Consider the following 15,331-nt stretch of genomic DNA (forward strand, 5'->3'; position numbering starts at 1 on the left):
AGCATATAGTTAGGGCTGGAAACAGGTGATCCTCCCTTAGTTGTGCTGCATTAGCTCAAGGCTGCTAGGGGATTCCCATGATGCATTGATTGTTTCTTCTTCAGTCACCTTTTTCTCTCACTATGTGTTTATACAACTCTTTGGATTTTATTATTTGTTATTATTGACTCTGTCTCTCTTCCACAGCATGTCTTTTGTCCTGTCCTCATCCACTCACCCCCCACTGGTTGCAGCAGATGGCCGCCCCTCCCTGAGCCTGGTTCTGCCATAGTGTCATTTCTTCCTGTTAAAAGGGAGTTTTTCCTTCCCACTGTCGCCAAGGTGCTTGCTCATAGTGGGTCATATGATTGTTGGGGTGTTCTTTGTATTATTGTAGGGTCTTTACCTTGCAATATCAAGTCCCTTGAGGCAACTGTTGTTGTGATTTGGTGCTCTATAAATAAAACTAAATTGAATCAAGTGAGTTTGAGCTGTTAAGGAGAAGCTTGCTTTATAACACAAAGTGGACAAAATGATGCCTTGTAGCAAAACTGAATCAGAACAATCATTTTATCCCTATTATTCTGTCTTCATAATCATCGAAAGCCAAAATTGTATTTGAAATTGACTTTTGATTAACTAATCAGGCTCAACGTCTAAAAGGGGTCTGCTCTGTTTTAATGTGAGAGGATCTAAATTTGTGCCGTCACAACTATAGAGAATAGTATGTGTGTGTGTGTAGCAAATGTCTGTGTGAGCTGGAGGAAACTCCTAAAGCAGCACTGATGTCTGCAGAAGGCTCCACAGCAGACAGTCAAACAGTGCGTCTGACAGACAAGTCCAGCACTGCCCCAGACAGCAGTTATGCAACGCCCTCCAAAACCAGTGTACACACAGCGACATGTCAGAGCAGTGACTGGATTGCACGCACACACACACACGCACGCTTATAGAAAACAATTGCTGTTGCTCCTTTTAATTTAAATATGATGTCAGCTGCTGCCTAGCAACCTCAGGTGAAGGACACTGGATGGGATAGTGAAATTGAAATGCTCCCAGTCTTTCTTTTGTGTGTCTGTGTGTGTGTGTGAACAATCAGGAGGAGGAAAGTAATTTGTGTGTGCACTACTGTTAAGTGTACAACACCCCAGTGTCACACCCATTTCCTGTGTGAGTGGCTGAGCCCGAGAGGATTTCCGCAACTAAACTTGTGTATTTAGGCTGCACTGATGTGTACTACAGAAAACAGCACTTTCAAATCAAAAGTCTTTCTTCCCCACTGCCACCGAGCGTTTTCTCCAGAGGCCACAGCTATGTTTCTATTTTGTGTTTTTTATGTGGTCTTTAGACTTTGAAAAGACTAACAGCACAATACTGTTTGATGCTATGAAAATCAAATAGAATTGATTTGAATTGATCTGTTTTATGACCAGCCCTGTTCTCACGTCATACTTGCGTGGGTTCCCAGAGTCAGAGTCGTGATGGCTTTGTTTCTTTACACAGCAGATAAATAATTCCCTCGAGCTTTAAAACCAGCCCTCTCTACGTGTGAACCCACTCAATTCACGTCTGAGCATAAGAGTGCATTCCTGTCTGCCAAAGAAGTATGTTTTGTGGAACTGCATAGGCACAAATTGTACTGTATATATGAGCTACACTGATAAAGGTTTGGGACACCAACCCCCAAAAGATCATAAGCCAGATGTGCTTTGGATGACCTTCTCTTCAAGGTTGTCTTCTTGTGCACCTCGCGATTGCTTCCACTGTGGATTCTATTTTTAGACTGTTCTGCAAATCTTGTTGTTGTTATTACTCACAGCTGTGCGTCTGTGGTTTCATCACAGACATCCAACCTTTATGTCAAACTGACCCGACATTCAAATCAAGCCTCGCCACTCAGCTTATAGCTGTAGAAGCCAGAAAGAGCTGCATCAGATCAAGATTTCTTTTAACAGAAACAGGGTTGTGTGTGAATGTGAGCATGAACACACTGTTTTGTGTTGAGCGGTAATGACCTGAAATGTAGTACATGCCATTATATTCACAATCACAGAAGTGTTTTGGCAACGCCACACACCGCCACCACTCACCACCTGCCCCACTCTTCAGATTTGTCTCCCTGCACTGTCGTCCTTTTTCCACAAAAGCAAGTTGAAGACTTGCTATTTTGACAGACTGGAGGAGATCCTGCTTTACTGAAGCACACGAACAAGTCGTAGCAAACTAAAAATAGCAACAGCAATGAATAAAGTTTTTGCCTTTTTTAGTACAAAACTGTATGCCTTGCATTTGGTGCAATGAATTTAGGTCAAAATTATAACTAAAAGGTCACGCTGCACAGTGGTGCTGTGGTTAGATATGCTGCCTCACAGTGAGAAGGTCCTGGGTTTGAACTGACGGGCTGGAGTATTGCTCATAACTGTGAACGTGGACGAGAATGGTCTCTCTGTGTTAGCCCTGCAAGCAGATTATCTCCTAAGAATAGCTACGTTACATATACATTGTTGACATTATGTGTATGTTTACATGTGTGTGTGTTCTTGCTAAACAGGAACAAAGCAAACAGGCACCAAAAAACACTTCTGTTGTTTTGGGGGGTTTTTCTACTTCTGTTGTGTTTTGAACTCTCAGGGCCACCGTAGTTGTTTGCTTGTGTTTCTGAAGGGGAGATGGTTAGAAATTCTTTTTATATCAAAGTTAAACAAGTGAAGCCTGCGATCATTTAAAAAGAAAGAGTGAAATACATGAAATCCAAGTGAGGCAGATGGATAGAAATTATGTAGAATGCAATAAACCCTCCATGAAACAACAGGATTTCCTCACAGCTGAGCTGCTGCTGGATACACAGCAACATATTAACCAAATTGTACAGAACACAGAAAGAGATTTTCAGAATTAGAACTGAATCACATCTAAATCCCTATTTATAGGGGACAAATCTGCTTGACAAGAAAATTACACTCAATACACCAACTACACCGTGAAGACAAAAAACATGAGTAAGGCGAGGCCTTGGAGGATGAGCAGGAGAGTAATGAGAGGACAGCCTTTCTGTTATTTAGTAAAAGTAAAAGGGAAAAAAAGAAAATGGCCTTAAGAGAGTTGAAGAGAAACAGGAAGCAGCTGGACTCAGAAACAAGCAAAACAAGAGAAAGACTGGGATGAAGGTCTCAGGAGGAAACAAAATGGCAAGACTAATATTTTATTTTTAAAAGCATAAATTTGTTAGTTTCAGAAGAAACATAATAAAGGACGAGGTGTCATTTTTTCAGATCTCATCCTGGACTGATGATGGAGGAGACTTCCTGTATCAGTGTTTTCTGACAAACCTCTTCTTTTGAGACATTGGGGAAAGACAGCTGCATTACTTGGCCTAATCAGTGGAGGTGCAATGTAGATGCAGACTATAGAGATATGATGTTAATTTTGGCAATAAAAACAATTATATATTTTGATTGCCTGAGGTTCGGGTTGGGTTATCACCAATGATGTCTTAGCAATCAGACGGGTTAAACATTTTTTGTCACTGATAATATTCTAGATCAGCGGCCCCCAACCCCTGGGCTGGTCCATGAGTTGTGCAGCGAAAGTTGAGGCTCAGGTGTGAAATTGATGGTTTTCAGGGGTTTTATCGTTTTTTTATCATTATTTTTTATCATTTTTATCGTTAACTCGGTTTCGCTGGGTCTTTTCCCGTGTGTTATGAATAAATCTTCATTTTTTTGTACTGGTACTGGTTTTATTTTGTTGTATTTATCCACGACACCTTAAAGGCCGGTCCGTGAAGATATTGTGGGACATAAACCGGTTAATCTTCTATTGTTGGTGGGGGGGTTTTCTTGTCAGCAAAAATGTCAAAAATCCAACAATTAAAATCTGACTCCATTTAAATGAATACAGTCAGGATATCCCTCTTTCAGCTCAGAGCTTGTCTTTACCATCCTGCAAAGAACTGAACTTTGCATCCAGTTGTCTCAAACAGTCTCAAGGTTCAGTTTTGTTTTACTCAGCAGTGACACACAGGCTCAGGTCTGAAAGCCGCAGGTATGACCTAGGCCAAGGATCATACCTGCGGCTTTTTAGCATTTGTTCAGAATTATCATTTAACGAGTATCCACCAGAAACAAAAGACAAAAGATGAAAGAAGCTTAAAGCCGTGTGCACCGTGTCAGCTATCAGGCAATGACAGCTGATGAATTGTTAGGTGAACATAATGTACTGTATGTTCATATTGAGCTGTAAGCTGTCAAGAAAAGCTTGAATATGAAATCTCGCACTCCTACCATCATTCACACTCCTACACTTATAATATGGTGTCCTAAATGACCTCATAAAAGCATCAATTTATCTAACACCTCTGCTACAATACATAATAAAGAAAGTACTTGTATTAAATATTTCCATGTTTTGTATTTTTAAATCTTGTACCTAAACAGGGGTGTCGAACTCCAGGCCTCGAGGGCCGCTGTCCTGCAGGTTTTAGATGTGTCCTTGATCCAACACAGCTGATTTAAATGCCAAATGACTGCTCAACATGTCTTGAAGTTCTCCAGAGGCCTGGTAATGATTCATTTGATTCAGGTGTGTTGACCCAGGACACCGGCCCTCGAGGCCTGGAGTTCAACATCTCTGATCTAAAAGGAGCTTCTTAATTTATATTTCAAGTTTTGTGTCACAAATTTCTTCATTGTATTTCAGGGACATTAAACCCTAAATTGGCTTTGACATCTGTTGTTTTTCAAATGTATTAAGCACAGAAAGTATTTTTTTCTTCTGACGTTGCCATGATTAATTAGAAGAGAGTTCCAAATCTGAACTATAATCTGGACTAGGCAGTATTTCTTTATTTTTTTCCCTTTATTTTTTTGCCTGCCCCATTTGGTTCTTTAGCCGTCAGAATTGTTGTCTGAAGACCAACAAGGATACCCAATGGATTTACTACGGCCAACACCTCCTCCCAGCCCCCCCGCCCCGATGGCCAGCAGAGAACGGGGGTGTGTGAAGACCCCAAACCTCCCTCCTCTCGCTCATGTGTAGTGTTGCTGTGTGTTGTTCTAAGGTTCATTTAAAACACGGGCGAGCATGGTGCTGCTGCCAGAGAGCAGCAGGTGTTAGCATGAGAACCCTCAATGTCTACATGGATTTAAAATTGAGAGGTGGGCACCAGCGCCAGAGGTGGGGTTGAATACACAGACCGTCCACTGGACGCCGTTAACATGCCCACCCTCAAGGCCCTATATGTATATGTTATGAGAGTGTGAGTAATGTTGATGTCTAAGTTGTGGAATAAAATTGAGGCACAGGCAGCCAGAAGGGGACAGAGGGGGGGGAATGCCTCCCTTGCATCCTGGGGACACACCCACACCCTAGGCCCTACTTGTGTGGGTGGGTGTGTTGGAGCGGGAAGAGGGAGGCAGCCGGCGATGGGGAGGAAAAGAAGACAGGGGCAAGATGCCTCCCTGGGGCCAGCTCCCCCGCTGACCCCAGTAGGCACCCCCTTCCTCCGGCACCCACCAAGGCAAGGGAGCCCAGGCCCATCCAGACCGGGGCTAGAGCAGGGCGATATGGCCAAAAATATTTATCACGATATATATTTGAAAATTTGCGATAACGATATAACCGACGATATAATTGATGCGAGACAAAATACAACTCCACAACATTACTAGCGCAAAAAGACAACCTTCCATTTATTTTCACTTAAACAAGAAGCTGGTTTTTATGTACATTAAAGCTTTATAAAAATGTAACAGTGCAAATGCAAATTCCTTGCTGAAAGTTTAACCAAAAGGCATTTCCAGTAGAAATGGGCTGACATATCCTGAGCATAACCATGTATAATATCCACTGAAGTTAAAAAGAGGTGCTTTGCAATATTAAACTGCAGTGTGCAGTACGTATTTTTCGGACCATAAGGTGCACGGGATTATAAGGCACATTAAGCGAAACAAAGCAGTCAGATAAATCAAACTTTATTAAACTCATTCTTCTTGCTTCCTCCACTTCTGTACCATTGATTCATTAATGTTGAATTCTCTGGCAGCTGCTCTATTCCCATGTTGTTGCAGTCTATTAATGACTAACCTCATATTGTGGATGGATTATCTCAGTTGTTCTCCTGACTGAAGTTTGGTCCGTTTACAACATCCTGCCATGCGATTGCATTTGTCTCTAACCATGAAGAACCTTCACGTTAACTTTTATAAGTGGAAAAGTGTTAGTGTTCGTCTTCCAGCTTCACTGTTTATGTTATGCTAACATAGCTGTGTCGCTAGCGATCACGTAGCACATCATTATATACCAGCTAGCCCAACTTCAGTAACCCTACAAACGTCACTGCTGTTTAGTTTCCTGTCTTCATTTATGTTGGAAGTGATAGCAGAACTGTACGTTTGATTTTTTTCAGAAATCTCTCAGTCAGAACATGCTATATCATGCTTAGGTAACTAGCGAAACTAGCGAGCTAACTTCCGCTAGCTTCCTGCTAACGTCTAACTCCGTTAAATGTAATAACTTTAGTTTTCATGGATGCCTGGAAGTTAAACTTCATAGTTACACCTGGTAAAGCAGCAATGCTGATCGTTTTATTAAAGATGAAAGAATTTAGACAGTTTTTAACTCTAAGTGATGCTGCAGTGTTGTTTGACCTGAAGCATACGGAGTTTAGGACCCAGATTACTCCCAGATTTAAGAGCATCTTAGTCCGACAAATATGACAATAACAACGGCCGCTTGCATGTTCTGCAAAAAAATGTGCTTTGTCGTGTATCTGATGGACAAACACCAAACCAGTTCCACATCACTGACGTTGCACCATTTTTACAAACCAATTCTGGTTCATCTGTTTCACTCAACAATCGGCCATGTGCGTATGAAAACAAAGGCACTGCGCATGCGCGTTTTACTCCCATTCTATCGCGATATTTCATTTTCCTATCGTTGCCTAACATTATACCGGTATTACCGTGAACGGTATAATATGGCCCAGCCCTAACCGGGGCCTATGGCAGCAGGACCGCCCAGCCCCACAGGACCCAGGGCAGCCCACCCGACCCCACCGCAGAGGAAACTGTACCCACCCTAACATTCAATCATCTCCCAGACTGCACAAGACAATAGACACACAGGTTAAGTTTATTCTCCACCTCTCCTATGACGCTCCCCCACCTGCAGAGTGGACTCCTGCAAGGATGGAACAACCTCCCTGCCAGTTGAAGAGCCCCCAGTTAGGCCGATGCACCAGGGCTGAGCCCCCGTGCACCCACCCGCCCACAACCTCGGCGACACACCAACGAGGACCGAAGCCCCCAAGGCCCAGCCAGAGCCCTAGCACGGAGGCGAAGCACCCCCGAACCCCAAGCCCCCACGCCTGCCCCGGATCCACTCAGGGGCAGCCAGGCTACCAGGCCAGTAACCTACGTCCGCCAGCGCAGACCCTCCCCCAGCCCTACTGCACACAGCCACGAGGAGAACAACCTCTAAGAGCAACCAGAGCCACTAACCAGGTTATGTCCAAAACCCCTGGGTTAAGCCCTCCAGGGATAACGTCCCTAGGGATTCTCCAGACGCCCTAAGCCCGTCCCAACCTTCACATCAACCACAATGGCGAAGGCGGGACCAAACCACAACCCCCCACCCCCGCTAGGTGATGGAGCCGATCAAAGGAGCCCAGAGGGAGTGATCTAATGTGGTGGCAGAGGCTGTCTCGAGACTAATGTGATCTATTAGATGGTTTCTATATTGGCTAGAATTAAGATTATTTTTATTTTTCCAGTTCATGAGGACCGTTTTCTTGGCGATGCATAGGGCAGTAAAAATCATGTGGACTGCATTAGTTTCTGTAGTGACATCATCCAATTTTGCCCAACAAGCACACTAAAGGGGAGGCTGGAATTTTACATTTCAGACACTTTGATAAGTCTTCACATATCCCGCGCCAAAACATCTGCACTGGTGGACAGAACCAAAGAGCATGGATGTAATTGCCTGGGCCCTATTTCAGGAAGCCGGTTTAGAGCAAAATCTGAGTAAGTATACCCTGAGTTAACGAAAACTCTGGGTTTTCGGTTTCACAAAGCGAGTTTAGATTAATTCTGAGCGAGTTACTATGACAACACACTCCGTGAAGCTAACCTGCCCCCTAGCAGGTTTACTTCAACTAACCCTGACTTTCTCCGCCTCTTTGTCGGAAACCTGACTGTAGGAAGTGTCAGACATGGCGTGTCCCTTCCTTGAAGAGCCAGTAGATGTTGAAGCCCAAATTCTCCGCAGAGCTCTCCGCCGGGAGAGAGTGATTAGAGCGCGTTTGGACATTTTATCATTTCCTGATGATTTCCTGTGTGAACGTTACCGTTTTTCAGCACAATCTATAATTTATTTGAATAACATCCTCAGGCCTAATATTGCTCATGTGACACATCGCGGACATTCTCTCAGTTCTGTACATATTATTTGTATTGCACTTCGGTTTTTTGCAAACGGGAGCTTTCTGTATAATATTGGTGATGCTGAGCACGTTTCCAAGGCTACCGTCTGTCGGGCAGTCAGGAATGTTACAGTTGCACTGAAACGTCTCCTGTACTCGTTTGTGGTGTTCCCCGGTCATAGACCCACAAGATTTATCAAAGAGGGATGCCACAAAATTGCAGGTATCAGGATGAACAAAACTTAATTCATGATGTGGTGATACTTGAACTACTACTTAAATTTTACATTTATTCCCACGGTTCCCAGGCGTGATTGGCTGTATAGATGGCACTCACATTCCAATCATTGCTCCTTCAGTAAATGAAGGAGACTATGTGAACAGGAAGTCTTTCCACAGCATTAATGTACAGGTACATAGTTCCCTGTAGCATTTCAAACTAACAAATTATTTCATTATAGTAATGGATGCTAATTTGTGTTCTCTGCACTGTGAATATCATATGTGATGCTGCCAACATTATCACAAATGTGGAAGCCAACTGCTCAGCCTCTGTGAGTGGTGGTGGTGGAGGACCCCCACCTGTTTTTCAGGCCTCCGCTTTTTTTCTGTTGGCTATAACGGGTCACATTTGAGCATACAGAGTAAGCAAATATGTACTTGTAATGTGCTCAGATAATTTCAATAAGTGCTTACAGAGGGGAAATTAATGTAGCCTCTAACTGCAATTGATTTACATCGGACAAACAGACCAAGCACTATGGCTCATAATACAATTACACCTTACCTGTTTGGACTATATTTTTATATTTCATTTTTACTTGCTGCCAGGAACGTTTGGGGCCTGTTGGGTTGCACCTGCGCTCACATCACATCACAAAATAAAATGTATGAAATAAAAAATAAAATAAAATATAATAAAATAACGTGTTAAATGGGTGGAAATCCCTAGATCAATGTTTAAATTAACACTCATGCATTGTTTTGTCGGCAATGTTTTGCCATGCATGCTCCCTTTCTTTTGCAGCTGAGGCTGTGTTACTTTTTTTCCGCAAAATTTGCATGTTATCGCCCACCCCCGTGACATCACGCTCCAAAGCCCTATACTGCCATCAGAATTTCGGCCTCAGGCGCTGTAAAATACATTGACCGCGCCTTCTTTCCCTCCGTCTCCATGGTGACTCGCTTAATCTGTGCTCCACTAATCAGGGCTTTATGTATCCTCGTGCGCGCGCTTAACTTGGGGTTAAAGCAACTCCGCGTTGATTGAACTAATTGTTATCAGCCTATCTCCCCCTACCACCACTTCCCCTGCCAGTGGCGGACTCCCTCAGACATCGGTGCATTGGTGGTTCTTTGTGTCTGGGGATGGGCGTCCAGGTACACACCGGCTCACTCCTTGCCAGCCGCTTATCGGGGCCTGGAGCCTGGGGCTCGCTCGGGCCACTTCGGAGGTGGGGTGCCCCCGGCCTCTCGGCCTGGGGCTCGGTCACTCAGGCACGGCTGGCTGCCGGCGGAGCTCACGGGCGTGTCACTGCAACTCCCCCTGGCTTCTGCTCCGCGGCTGCTGAGTGACCCCTCATCTGGGACTCTCCTCAGCTCTTTCTGGGACAGTCTTTTTTTCTGCCCGTTCTGTTGGTTTTTGTCTTTTGCCCTTCTCCCCCGTCCCTCTTCTCAGCTGTTTCTCTTTCCCTCTTTCTTTCTCCCCTTCTTTCCCCCAGTCAAGTCTGTCCCGTATTCAGTAAGTGAAAATAAAATAAACAATAAAAGGTGAATCAAATGGACCATTACGGCAAGGCCGGGATGGTCAATTTAGTAAAGTAAATCCGTTGGGCATCTTTCTTTGCCTTTAGACAACAATTCTGATGGCAAAAGAGCCAAACGGGACAGGCAAAAGGAAAAATAAATAAATAAAAATTAGGCAGATCTAATCCTCCTTTATCCTTGGTTTGTAGCGTTTTAAGCTGATACGCGGGGGTTTATCTTTCCAAAGGAATTTAGAAATATACGAATCCAGAGATCTGAACCAATCTTGTGATGGTTTGTTTGGGATCATTAAAAATAAGTAATTTACTTTTGGCAAGATCATCATTTTTATAGTGGCGACCCTTCCCATGAGTGATATGGGTAGAGATTTCCATCTAGTCAGATCGCCTTCTACTTTCTTTAGAAGTGGGGTGTGGTTTAATTTAGTTAAGTCTGAAAGCTTAGGAGAGACATTAATACCTAAATATTTAATATTTCCAGATTGTAGTGGGGCAGAAGAAGAATTATGGAAGGAGCAGTTAATTGGAAGAACTGTAGATTTTGACCAGTTAATTGAATAATCTGAAACTCTTGAAAACCAGTTTATTAGAGTAATTACCTCAGAAAGGTTGATTTGTAAGTTTTGGAGAAAAAGCAACACATCATCCGCATAGAGACTGGTTTTATGTTCTACGTTCTTACATTTTATGCCCTTAATTGTTGTAGCTTGTCTAAGTGCTGCTGCTAGTGGTTCGATAAACAAATTGTAAACAGTGAAGGGGAGAGTGGGCATCCCTGCTTGGTGCCCCTCAGGAGACAGAAGCTGGAGGATGTTTGGTCATTTGTTCTGACACAAGCTGTTGGAGAATTATATAATATTCTTAGCCAGTTTATGAAAGAGTTTCCAAAACCAAATTTGTGTAAAGTTGCAAATAAAATTTTCCAGTTAACTCTGTCAAACGCTTTTTCTGCATCTGGAGATAATATTGTGGTTTCAATGTTTTTCCTGTGTGAGTAGTCTATTAAATTAAGTAATCTACGTGTGTTTGTTGATGAGTGCCTACCTTTTATGAAACCAGTTTGGTCAGGATGAATTAAAAGTATTTCCTTATGCTTGGAGAGTGTAAACATGACCCACCAGCAAACTGGACCAGTTTTCAAAGGGACAAACAGTTAATACAGTACAATGTAGATATGAATCTTTGTGGATTATAGAATCAGAAGTGCCAAAAACTGCAGTTAATACCACGACATCCTGATGTTAAAATGTCCCGCCTTACAGTGGAAATCAAACTATTTACAGTCTCAAACAAAAAACATCTTTTATTCTCTGTAGTTATTGTTTTGCCCATTTGTAGTAACTATGTTACCCATTCATTTACCCATTTGGGTCTAGCTGTCACTGTCCAAAGTATCTTTGGATAAGACTCTACCCTCTTTATTTTTAAGATTAGGATTAAGATTTTCTTTTTTAAGGGTTAGGCTTATAGTTAGGACTGGATCAAGAGACCTCCTCCCTTAGATTGCTGCAAAGACGGGGGTTTCCCATGATGCACTGAGCACTTCTCCTTTTCTCACCGCTTTTCACTCACCATGTGTTTATACACCACTCTGAATTTAATTATGAGTTATTATTAATCTCTGTCTTTTGTCTTGTCTTCCTCCCGTCATCTCCAGCCCGTCACAGATATGGCTGCCACTCCCTGAGCCTGGTTCTGCCAGAAGTTTCTTCCTATTAAAAGGGAGTTTTTCCTTCCCACTATCGCCAAAGTGCTTGCTCATGGTGGGTTGTCTTTGGGCGTAGTATTGTAGGATCTTTATCTTAAAATATAAAGCTCCTTGTAATGGCTACTGTTGTGATCTGACTACTATATAAAAAATTGAATTTAATTGAATCAAGGTTTAATTAAGTGCATTTTATATTCACGTTGTTATGAAAACATAAAGTCTACTGGCCAAGCAGAAACCGGTGGCAGTAACATTTGGGATAACACTAATGAGCATGCGCAGCTGTTCCCATTTGTGCCAAGAGAACAGTTTTCATTCAACTGACCTATTGTTAAGCTCTGGTATCCAGTTCTCATTAATGTATTTATAGCAGTGACTCATCCACCACACCCTACATAGTAAATGCAGTAGAGTGAGTAACACGTTTCGTTTTTATTTCACCTGACATTAGCAGAGTCGCACATCGGTTTCGTAAATAGAAAGTACCTTACGTCACATCGTCATCACAGCTGTGTTTCACTTTAGCAGCACAACGTTGCATGCATTTAGTCTAGTGCTCTGCAGCACCTTACATAGGATTATTCAGGCACAGTCAGACAAACCAAGATTTAACATTTTTAAATATGTTTGGCCTTTGCAACAGAAAAGCTTCAAGGATTACTGGTGATTCACTTTAACCCCTTCACTGAGCTATTTAGAGGTAGGCAACCAGGCTTATGTCCACACAGAGGAAGACGCATGTCCAGGCAAGCAGATATAATTGTGAATGATGTATAACGTCCTCTTGAACAGAAACCTTGCAAAGAGCGCACAGGCAAAATCAAGAGTCATGCTCATTGACATGAATTTGCTCCCATAGTCTGTGTGTGTGGGAATCAGACTAACCAGACAGTATTCCCATGTTGCTTTCAACAGCAACACAAACACACAAAGATATCCGGTGGGCTGCTGGGGTCACAATGTGTGTGTGCGCAGGCCTGTTGCTTACTATGAAAATGACATAAATGCTGCACGTAATAGAGCTCCTGTTTATTTTAAATGTGTTTATGTCTCAGTGTGAACGCGTGTGTTTACCTCTTCTTCATATGACCATGCGACCTGCATTTGTTTCTCATGTGCATTTGTCTAAGTAAATGTGTGTGTCTGTGTGTGTGTGTGTGTGTGTGTGTGTGTGTGTGTGTGTGTGTGTGTGTGTGTGTGTGTGTGTGTGTGTAGGCATACTTATTTCTATGTGTAGCGACTTCACTTTGTTACATAAGCCAATTACGTTACATAATGTTTATTTTTTCTTAAGAATAAAAACAACTGTAGTGTTCCATAGAGCATGCTAGTTAGTATATATATATATATATGTAAGTGTTAGCTTAGCTTGACTCTTTAGCTGGAAAACCTGTCCTGTGCCTCCTGTCCTGTGCCTCCTCCAACACACATACACAATCGTCTTGCAGTTAGCCCATGCTGGCAGCATGGTGAGGGCCTCACAGCTGGGCAAGTCTTCTGTGTCTTACTTTCACTGTTTTCTATTTTTAATCAAGCACACAGAACCTCAAGTCAGTACCAGTTAACACACATCTCAGCTCACCTAATGTCAACTACCAACATAACTTTGTTTCCTTTAGACATATTTAGCTTGTTGGCCGAGTTTCACTTTCTTCAGATAGACCAAAAACGCCTGCATAGCGAGCATGCAAGTTCAGCAACAAGCAAGTCTTGCAAACGCCTATTCTCTTTATGTTTTTCATCATTCTTCTTATTTATACTAGCAAACCCTCCCACTGGTGGGAGACAGGGTACATAAATAAAATCCTTGGAGTATGATGCCATACTGCATTGCTTTGACATTTCATTCTATACTAAAGCATTCATTTTGTATTATGACATTACCTTCTGTACTGTTACATTAAATTCTATACTCACATTCTATTCCATAAAAAATAAGATGAGAGACGAGTTGAATACATTCATATAGTTTAAAAAGCATAAAAATATAAATAATTTAATATTTATGTCTTGATGCATGCTCAATCATCCAGGAAAGTAAAGCTCCAAAAGTTGATTCTGGATTATATTTATACAGGATTTATACATCGGGGAAACCAATCAACCTCTGGCGAAGTGGATGGCACAACACAGAAAAGCTACCTCGTCAGGCCAGGTTACACCTACAGGCCAGTGGACACTCTTTCATTATTATTATTATTATTAACCTTTATTTAACCAGGAAAAGTCCCATTGAGATTAAAAACCTCTTTTTCAAGGGAGTCCTGGCCAAGAGGCGACAACACGTTGAAATTACAAAGTTACATACATATTATAAATAACAATTACATTTTAAAAACATTTTTCTCTGGCTCTCTCAATCTGGACTTAAAAGCATTTAATGAAATAAGATCTGCTATCTTCCAGTCTTTTTGCATCATTCAAGGATGAGGATGTACACATCCTGGACAGGGAAGAACGCTGGTTTGAGCGCGGAGTCAAGGAGGCCATTTACGTGAAAAGGGAAAGACCATCTCTGAATCGAGGAGGGGGCCTAAGGGTACATCTTTCACCATCTTACAATGATGTGATTGCAGCCATTCCCCAACTCTCTGTGAATGGTACTCATGGCCATTGATCAGTGGTCTTTGATCAGTGGGTTTTGGTCAGTGGTTGTTGATCAATGGTCATGAGAATTTGCATAATTATAATGAAGGAACTGACCTCCCAGCCCATTGTTCCCTCAGTGGGCTGGTTTCAGTCATTATGCAAATGTACTGTTTATAAGCTGCAGTCAGCTGAGACTGAAGAAGTCACTTGGATGAGTGACGAAACGTTTCTCCCACAAAACGGTACGTCCAGATGAACAGAATCAACTTTTGGAGTATTAATATTTATGTTATGGCGTTCCAATTTCCATCCATCCATCCATTTGCTTCCGCTTATCCTTTTCAGGGTCGCGGGGGGCGCTGGAGCCTATCCCAGCTGTCATAGGGCGAGAGGCAGGGTACACCCTGGACAGGTCGCCAGTCTGTCGCAGGGCCAACACACAGGGACAGACAACCATTCGCACTCACATTCACTCGCACATTCACACCTAATGGCAATTTGGATTAATCAATTAACCTATCCCCACAAGCTGCATGTCTTTGGACGGTGGGAGGAAGCCGGAGTACCCGGAGGGAACCCACGCAAACACGGGGAGAACATGCAAACTCCACATAGAAAGACCCCGGCCTGATGTTGGAATTGAACTCAGGACCTTCTTGCTGTGTGGCAACAGTGCTAACCACCGTGCCACCGTGCTGCCTCGTTGGCGTTCCAATTTGTATTACAAAATTTGATTCTACGTCATGACATTCCATTCTATACTATGACATTCCAGGTGGTATTATGAGAGTCCATTCTATACTGATATTCCATTTAGTGTTATCAAATTTGAATTTGTATTTTAGCTCTCCATTCTATGCTACG

At 42.6% G+C, this 15,331-nt stretch overlaps 1 protein-coding gene across 2 annotated transcripts in view; it reads right to left on the reverse strand.

The window, feature by feature from the left end:
* Positions 1-15,331, reverse strand: part of plcl1 (phospholipase C like 1) — a 137,304-nt gene that overhangs the window by 76,711 nt on the left and 45,262 nt on the right. The window contains exon 1 of one of the 2 annotated variants that reach the window (XM_082507611.1): positions 4,408-4,430. The exons of the other annotated variant lie outside the window; for it this stretch is intronic. The gene's annotated coding sequence lies outside the window, so the exon portion shown is untranslated. Of the gene's footprint in view, positions 1-4,407; positions 4,431-15,331 lie in introns of those variants that run through there. 2 annotated transcript variants of the gene reach the window in all.

This window comes from Aulonocara stuartgranti, assembly GCF_965226115.1.
Source record: "Aulonocara stuartgranti genome assembly, chromosome: 16".
Lineage (NCBI taxonomy): Eukaryota > Metazoa > Chordata > Actinopteri > Cichliformes > Cichlidae > Aulonocara > Aulonocara stuartgranti.